The sequence below is a fragment of the Podarcis gaigeae genome, assembly GCF_964106915.1.
Source record: "Podarcis gaigeae genome assembly, chromosome: 4".
In the NCBI taxonomy this organism is placed as follows: domain Eukaryota; kingdom Metazoa; phylum Chordata; class Lepidosauria; order Squamata; family Lacertidae; genus Podarcis; species Podarcis gaigeae.
In genome coordinates this window covers 28792622-28801168 of record NC_139677.1, presented here as the reverse complement: position 1 = coordinate 28801168, position 8547 = coordinate 28792622, and the positions used below count along the sequence as shown (strand labels likewise).

Here is an 8547-nt window from a genome sequence, read left to right as displayed (position 1 = left end):
CCTGCGCTGGCCGCAGGCTGAGGAGAATGCGTGGGTCACAAGAAGGAGGGATAATTTTACGCGGGGACTTTCTGAGGGAATAGCCGCCGCCATCGCCAAGCGGCCGGCAACAACCTTATTTCGCCAGTATCAAAACGCCCTGTACAAACTCCGCAGTAGGGCAATATAGGCCTCTCAAAAAGGCCACAAAATAGCGAGGGAGCTTTAGAGTTCTCCAGAACTTTGCAGGCGGCTGCGTTTTGGACGAGGAAGGAAAGGAAAAAATCCGGCCCCATTCCATATTTTCGATATTAACAAGCGCGCACGCCACACCGTCGCTTGAGGAGCTAGCTGTCCGCCTCAGAGCGAGCCCTTATCCCTCCCACCCACAAGAAGCGTCCTGTAATCTTAATAGGAATATGGAAAGGTTTGTTTTCTTCCTGCCTTCCCAAGAGAGGCTTCCTTAAGCCTATGTGTGTAAGGAAATTGAGGGATTCTGCCTGGAAGCTTTCCCCCCATCAATCCCAGAAGTGAACTTTCTCCTGCTTGACATGAAATTCCTGAAAGGATGGAACTGCCTGCGTTTTCTGAGAAAGGCTCAAGCAGCAGTTTCCAGGGAGGCCTTGCTATTAAATACGAGAAAGGCAGCCCAAGAGTACAATTCCTAGGCCTGGTCCACAGACCCAGCAGAATGAGGCGGTAGGTAGCTTTATTTTTTAAAAAAGTAATATTTATTAAGGTTTTAAAGATTACAAAAAGAAGACACCAAATTAAGCAAAAATAAAACAACACATCACAATAAGGAAAAAGAAAAAAAAAACAGAAAAATAAAAACAATTAAAAACACAATGAACATTCCCATAACTTATCTTTCATTTGCTTGTTTCCTTGACCTCCTCACACCTCCCTTTTTTGTATTCTAGTTCGGTTAGCTATTTCAGCAAATCCTTTCCATCTTTCCCAGTTTTTGTCCTGTAATTTATCTTGATATAATCTAACTTTACTTTCCCTCCTTTCACCAATTAACAGTCTATTTTTACTTAATCCTTTATAACATTTCTGCTAAAACCACATAACTTCATTCCAACATCCTTCTAACATTCATTAATTTTACAATGTTTCTGTAAATAATCTTTAAATTTCTTCCAATCTTCCTCCACCGACTCTTCTCCCTGGTCTCGGATTCTGCCAGTCATTTCCGTCAGTTCCATGTAGTCCATCAACTTCATCTGCCATTCTTCCCAGGTGGGTAGATCTTGTGTCTTCCAGTACTTTGCAATAAGTATTCTTGCTGCTGCAAGCTTTATACCACTTCATTCTGCAGGTGGGGGAGAACATTTTCTGATGTTCTTCTGCCCTGTAAAGCTATCACGCCAGGCAGTGTAGACCACCCAAGGAAATATTGAAAAATAACACACAAGCACCCTTTGAAGTGCTGCAGTTTATTCTAGCACTTCAGAAGCTCGCCACCTCATTCCCACGTCCCACCCCATTCTGCTGCCCTTGTGGGGTTGGTGGTTAGAATGTCAGGATAGTGGGACCAGGTTCATTTTCTCACTTGGCCGTACAGTTAACTGGGTGGCCTTTGGGGCAATCATGGTTTCTCATTCTGATCTGCTTCTCAACCTCGGATGAAATGGGGAGGGGGGAAATGAAGAGGTTTGAGAACCATGCACATCACCCTGAGTTTCTTGTAGTCTGGGTGAGATATAAATGAGTATGTAGACTAGACCCTAGTGCCAAACAAAGTGCCTTCTATTGCCTTCCACCGGACAGCAATGATAAATGATGTAGAGAGATAAATAGAGAGAGGACTGTCCTTTTAATTTCTGGTTTGAATTGATCTTTCCTCTCTCCCCTGGGAGAACAACCCACAGGAATCTAAGATTTTAACCTATCCATGGCTGGGCACCAGATGTTTCCCAACCCCAAACAAAAGATAGCAGCAAAGACAAGAGTCTCTGCTCTTCTTCCTACCTAGGGCGGGATAGCGGGAGGAAATAGCGGCTGAGCATTTGAAATCATAATCCATCTGTGTACAGGTCATTGGAGGACTTGTCGGCGAGAGCTGGATTTGGGCTAGGTGGAAGTCCTGTGTGAGGGCCATATAAGCATTTTCAAGTACCATTATTCCAGTGGGAGAAATACGCTTAAATATCTTTCGCTGAAATCAATAGAACTTAAGTAGGGTTATTGTATTGGTGTTCACAAGCAATACAACAAGGTAAAGCGTTGATGGATGGAAGTGTAGTGCTTTCAGGATTTCAGAGTAACAGACCATAATGGATATGTGATATAATTGCACACAGTCGTTTGAAAGAAGGAACCTATGTGGGGCTGCAGTATTGTTTGAGCAATACGGATAAATCTTTTTAAAATTAGGGCCGGACATCTGGAGATTCTAAATCAGATGCAGCAAAGAAATATATATATATGATTGAAAGTAATAATAAATGCACCTTAATGTTTGAGTGATTATAACAAGCTTTCAGTTTCTCTATTAAACTAAAAACATATTTATCTTCTTAAATTAGTGCCAGATAGATTTGAAAGAATGCATGCGTTGACTATCTCTAATGCGCTTGTATTCAGAAATGTAAGTGTTTAAAATTCCCCAGTCGGGTCATTTTGAAGTGGCTGCCCATTTCTCAGCCAGGAAGAATGTGAGAAATGACATCTCAATGTCCATGGCCTTGACCAATAAGTGTGGGAGGCCCATTTTGCTCAACATGTCCCTGGTGAGACCAACCTACTAGCTTACCCTCTGAGCTGAGGTATATGACAGCAGGCTCCAGTGAACTCCTCTCATGCTCTTCCACCTATGGAATCCTGTACTGATGCCAAGCCTCTGCAGTTTACTTCATTGCAGTTTACAGATACTCCTGTGCAGGAGACCTCTGTACGGTCACTGTTCTGCAAACTTCTCTCCTAGTTCCTGTAGTGTCAGAAGTTCACAGTGACTTTACTAGGGATGAAGAAGAGTGCACCTCTGAAGACCTATGTGAAATTTATTCTGGCGTTTATGCATTGCATTTCTCAGATCAAGTGGCTGCCTGATGCACTTAAGACTCATGGCTGCAAATGGGATCGCTCCTGGCCACTTCCAAGAATCCTAAACTAACTGTATCCATGTCTTTATACGTACAAGAATGATATGCCAGCAAACAGCCCTGCCCCTAGTGATCTGAGTTCCTCAGACATCAGTGCAGAATAAGCTACTGTATACATCATGGAGACTACAACTTAAAGCGGTTTTGGAAGGATCAGATAGATGGTAAGGAGTTGCTATTTTTATTAAACTGCAATGACCATTTTGTGCACTTCCGATTGATGCACGATTGCCGACATGCTGGTTCCGGCCCTGGAAGTGGGCGGAATGGGGAAGGGCGGAAGCAGAACAGGAATAGGAACAGGAAAGGGCTGATGCATGACTCAGTGGCCCGGAATGCAACCCCAGCACAAACAGGGAATTTCCTGTATAAATAATTAAAAAAATAATAATATAAAATTAATATAAATTATTTAAAACCTGAATTCCATAGGAACAGGAACACTGAGCTAGTTGTGTAGAGAGCTTTTATGATACCCCAAAACAAACACATGTTCATCAGGTCTGACACACCAACATCAGGGGTTGGGAAGCACACAGAAGGTTCATTCTGTACACCTGTTGTTGGAATGACACAGTCATGTACAACCCAGCCCTAGAACTATGCTTAAAACCGTTTGGGCCATTCAGTGAAAATGGGGTTTAGCAGCCACACCATACGGTGAATGGTAACCCCTTGTATACAGTCACAGGCAATGTGATGATTGTGAAAAGTGATCATGATCCACACCTAAAATCATGTCAAAGGGCATCATTCCATAACAGCACTTTGGGAGGGCATCCTAAAAGGAGGCAGAAAAAGGGGGAGGGGCACATGCCATGTTTTTGAATGACAGATGGTACATGCCTTATATTCTTCTGACTTTTCAGTGTATTAGTCAATAAATGAAGTCAAGAGCTGTGATTGGCAAGTGGTAGAGGACAACTTCATACAATCGCAAAAGGAAGACCCCAAAATAGCTTCAGAATGACTCAGAAAGTTACTTCTCCAGCCACTGGAGAAGGAATTTCCACATTCATTTTGAAGCCAGTTTGGGATTTATCTTGACATATCTGTCATTCTAGAATTCTTTCTAGATTTAGATAATAGAGAAAGATTGCCTGCTTCATTTCGAAGGGATTTCTTGCTTCATTTTTAAGTGATGCTTATTTCCATTTTTCTGGCTATAGAGAAGTTGCCCAGAATAAAATTGTTGCCCAGAAGAAAATAACAGAAAATCCCAGTATTTTAGTGTAGCTGTGACTGGGGAGTAGCATGTCCACTCAAAAAGGAAAAGGTAGCAGTGAAGAGAGAAGCTCATTCTTTTTCTAAGGTTTAATTTCGTGCAAAAAAGAGAGCATTTTTCAGCGTTTCTTTTTACACTGTAAACAAATCATCCTGCTAATACAAATGTGCACCGTTGGTATATCCAGATTGTCTATATGTGTATTTGCAGTATGGTGGTTGAGAATGTGTGGGTTACATCAGCCTTGAAAAGTAGCCTCATGTTGCTATGTTACTATTGGGGTGGAGTGCTTAGAGAGGACAGTGGACTGTATTCAATGTAAACACTAAGGTTAAAGTTCTGTCAAAGCAAGGATTTCACGTTGTGTGACAGAACATTCTCCCCTGCTAAATCTGTTCTCGGTATTCCTCCAGCCCCCACAAGCAGATGGGGACAGTGTGGAGCGCACATGGGGTGAGGAGGGAGGAAAATCCCCTTGTGCTAGCACTAATCCTTACAAAATGTTAGTTGAATACCATGCAGTGTATAGTGGTTTTGCAATGTGCTTCAGTGTTGTTATCCAGTCTCTTGATGGAATGTATGACTTGCCAAATGTCATTGCGCTCCAATTGTCACCAGCCCTGTCTAGCATGGCTGGTGATCAAGGATGATGGGACTAGCAATCAACAACCTCTGGAGGGCAAGATATTCCCTGGTCTATGGGAATAAATAACCTTGTAGCTAAATATCAGCAACTAGAATGTTCTTAACCAGAAGCAGTTCTGCTTGCTTTTGGTTGGCTGGTGAAGATAGTGGCTTAGACTGAGTTTATTTTAATTAATGCTGAATTTGTTAATTTCAAATTTTGATGTATTGGAATGCTATTTGTTTTACGAGTGGTAGACTCGTAATCTGGTGAACCAGGTTCGCGTCTCCGCTCCTCCACATGCAGCTGCTGGGTGACCTTGGGCTAGTGACACTTCTTTGAAGTCTCTCAGCCCCACTCACCTCACAGAGTTTTTGTTGTGGGGGAGGAAGGGAAAGGAGAATGTTAGCTGCTTTGAGACTCCTTCGGGTAGTGATAAAGCGGGATATCAAATCCAAACTTCTTCTTCTTCTCTTCTTATGTGGTGTTATTACTTATCTGTTAGTCACCTTGAGTTTCCTTGGGAAACAAGGTAGGGTGAAATTATTATTTTTTAAGAAAATAAATACAAGTTTCAGCTCTGTGATTCTGTGTTTCTAAAAGGGAGTCATGGAGGTCAGAATGGAACAGAACATATATGCAAAAGCTGATTTGTAGGACAGCTAAAAGAAAAGTTACAATTTAAGTAGATTTGAGCTACGGTTTGAACATATACTTGACAAGTTCTATTTTTGGGATGGACTACACATTTAAAATAATCATTTGTTTTTTTAAAAAACAACCGGTGCTGAATATTATGTTTTCCCCAACAGAAATACATTAAAGGAATCTAATTGAAGAAGTATACAACAGTGGTTAATATGTTGCTACTTGAAAAAGAGATGTTGCAACTTATAATCTTCTTTTATGGGTTTATGTTGTTAAATGTTTAATCAGGCATGTGAATGTATTCAGGTGTTAAAACATTCTATTAGCTATGAAAATTGCACTATTATTTACTGAGCTGTTTGTGATACATTGTTGTCGGCTTTTAGCTCTCTATAAAAGGTAAAGGTAAAGGTACCCCTGCCCGTACGGGCCAGTCTTGACAGACTCTGGGGTTGTGCGCCCATCTCACTTAAGAGGCCAGGGGCCAGCGCTGTCCGGAGACACTTGCGGGTCACGTGGCCAGCGTGACAAAGCTGCATCTGGCGAGCCAGAGCCGCACACGGAAACGCCGTATACCTTCCCGCTGGTAAGCGGTCCCTATTTATCTACTTGCACCCGGAGGTGCTTTCAAACTGCTAGGTTGGCAGGCGCTGGGACCGAGCAGCGGGAGCGCACCCCGCCGCAGGGATTCGAACCGCCGACCTTTCGATCGGCAAGTCCTAGGTGCTGAGGCTTTAACCCACAGCGCCACCTGCGTCACCTCTCTATAGTCCCTGTTTAATTCTCCCTGTAACTAAATAACTAACTAAGGTAACTTTCTTTCTTTCTTTCTTTCTTTCTTTCTTTCTTTCTTTCTTTCTGAAAGACTTAAGAGAGGAAAAACTAGAATAGATGAGCTAGGTCAAGAGTTAAATATTTTTTCAATTACAAATTAATTTTATTTCTCTTTTATTTTTTTAGAAAGAGGAAAAGGGAAAACAAATGTGCTATACTGTTAATACCTGTTTTAAGGGCAGAGCCATAAGTACTAAGGCAAGGACGTCATCCATCACAATGTTATGGTCCTTGGATCAAACCCCTTTTAGGGATGGGGAGCCCACATCCTTCCAGTTTTTGTTGGGACTCCAGCTCTCACCAGGTCCAGCATCCCATAAGTTAGCTTCTGTGTGGCAAAGCTGGGCTGCACAGATGGAGTCTTAACTTTATTCGCATCAGCCGATGGCCATAGCAATGATAAAACATTACAGTATACCCAGAAAAAAGGAAATTTAGTATAAAAGCACAGTTTAGGGTCCTGAATATGGTCAGATAGTGGCCCTTATTCTGATTGCCCCTGCCAAGAACCTAGCAGCCTTTGCTGTTATCTGCTCCATTTGGTCTGACAAGAGAAAGGACACTGTGGCAGTGGTTGTGCGTCCTGGCATGGTCAGTATGAGTGGGGTGATGATCTCGTTCCTCAGGTCTTTGTGGAGAGTACAAGAGAGGAGGTCATGAGCCACTGTTTTGGTGCTACCGTCTCCACAGGGGCAAAGGCGTTCCTCATGCAGGATCTTTTGGAATCGGCCCTCAAGTACCGCAGATGGCAAGACATTCAGTCTTGCGAGTGTGAAAGCACGTCTGTATTTTGGGATAGCTAGTTTGTGCAGGTATGGAACCAGAGAATCAAAATGGAAAGATGGAAATTGATCATACCATGGGCAGAATTTCTGTATAGTGGCCCAGGTTGTTCTGATGCTCAATACCTTTTAGACATTGGCAAATTAGACTGTATGCTTTGGTAATGCCCATAGTGAGTAGGTCTTGTGGGAATAGCCCTCAAGAGTGGAGTTTTTGGTGGACAGTTTTAAGCCAGGCACTTTTGTGGTAGTCTTGAAGTACTAGCGATAATAAACCAGGGGGATTTGAGTTTAGGTCGAGCCAGAAGTTAAAAGTTCTTTGCCAAATTTGTACTGAGGGGAGAGTTGCCTCTAGGTGCAAAGATGCGTTTGGGGCACAGGGCTTAAGAACTTGGATTGAACAGCTTCCCAAGTGCCAAGGTGGTTACCAGTGCTGGCTTAGTTGGAGTGGTCTTGGAGATTTTTGCATGCAAATCAGTGGGAAACATGGGTTAAAGGGGCAAACCACATTGCTAACATGTTTAACAAAGCCCCTGTGCTTTTTAAACAGCAAAGCTGTTTCACAAGGAAGGAATTCAAAGCAGGCAGGCGGGAGGGAAATGTGCAGAGTGTTTAACTCATAGGTACAGATTTTTAAACTTGTGAGCAGAGGTTTTGGGATTGCCTAGAACAGGGAAATGGGAGGCAGAGAAATGATTATTAATCCACCATCACTTCTCCAGTCCAAATTGCCTCCCTCTAAAGCGGCTTTTTAAAAATTTTGCACCTCCATTCACATATTAATCTCCATATCAGAAGAAATAACAGTAAAGGTGTGCTTTCTCCTTTTGCTTTCCTATTCCCTTTAGCTTATGGCCGTAAATTCCCACTGTTCTTTTGTAGACAGTAGAACAACTATTTTAGTCTATTTTAAAAAATATTTGTTCTCTTTTTAAATTTTTCACTCCAAACAGGGGAAAAAATAGAAGTTTAATTTTAGTTTTCTCTCATTGTAAAACAGTTCTTAGCATCTTTATTTAACTTTGGTAAAGAACCCTTTATAATCAATATATTTATTTTTTTCAGATTACAGTAATATTTATATGAAAAGAGCATGATAAATACTATAATTCAATTTTATTCGGTGTATAAGACTCCATAATGTTCTATTGTATGCAATTTGATTCTTCAAGGAATAGCCTCTACAGTTTAACTTATAGTTTACTATATATGCAAGAAGGGTAGAGAGAAACAACTCTGGGTGTATACTGGGGTGGCACACACACAGGTAAATTACATGTCATGCTGTGATTTGTTGAAGTGGTGTACTTGTATAAATGTATCCTTAGATGGTACATGGAAAAG

The 8547-nt window shown here is 41.8% G+C and overlaps 1 long non-coding RNA gene across 6 annotated transcripts in view; it reads left to right on the top strand.

Moving 5' to 3' along the window:
* The first annotated feature begins 271 nt into the window (after positions 1-271).
* The window catches only part of LOC310842998, a 346703-nt gene continuing 338427 nt past the window's right edge, over positions 272-8547 (top strand). For 5 of the 6 annotated variants that reach the window (XR_014563429.1, XR_014563430.1, XR_014563431.1 and 2 more), the window contains exons 1-2: positions 272-406; positions 3020-3253. This is a non-coding gene — a long non-coding RNA (uncharacterized lncRNA). Of the gene's footprint in view, positions 407-479; positions 679-3019; positions 3254-8547 lie in introns of those variants that run through there. The other variant, XR_014563433.1, reaches the window with a different exon arrangement.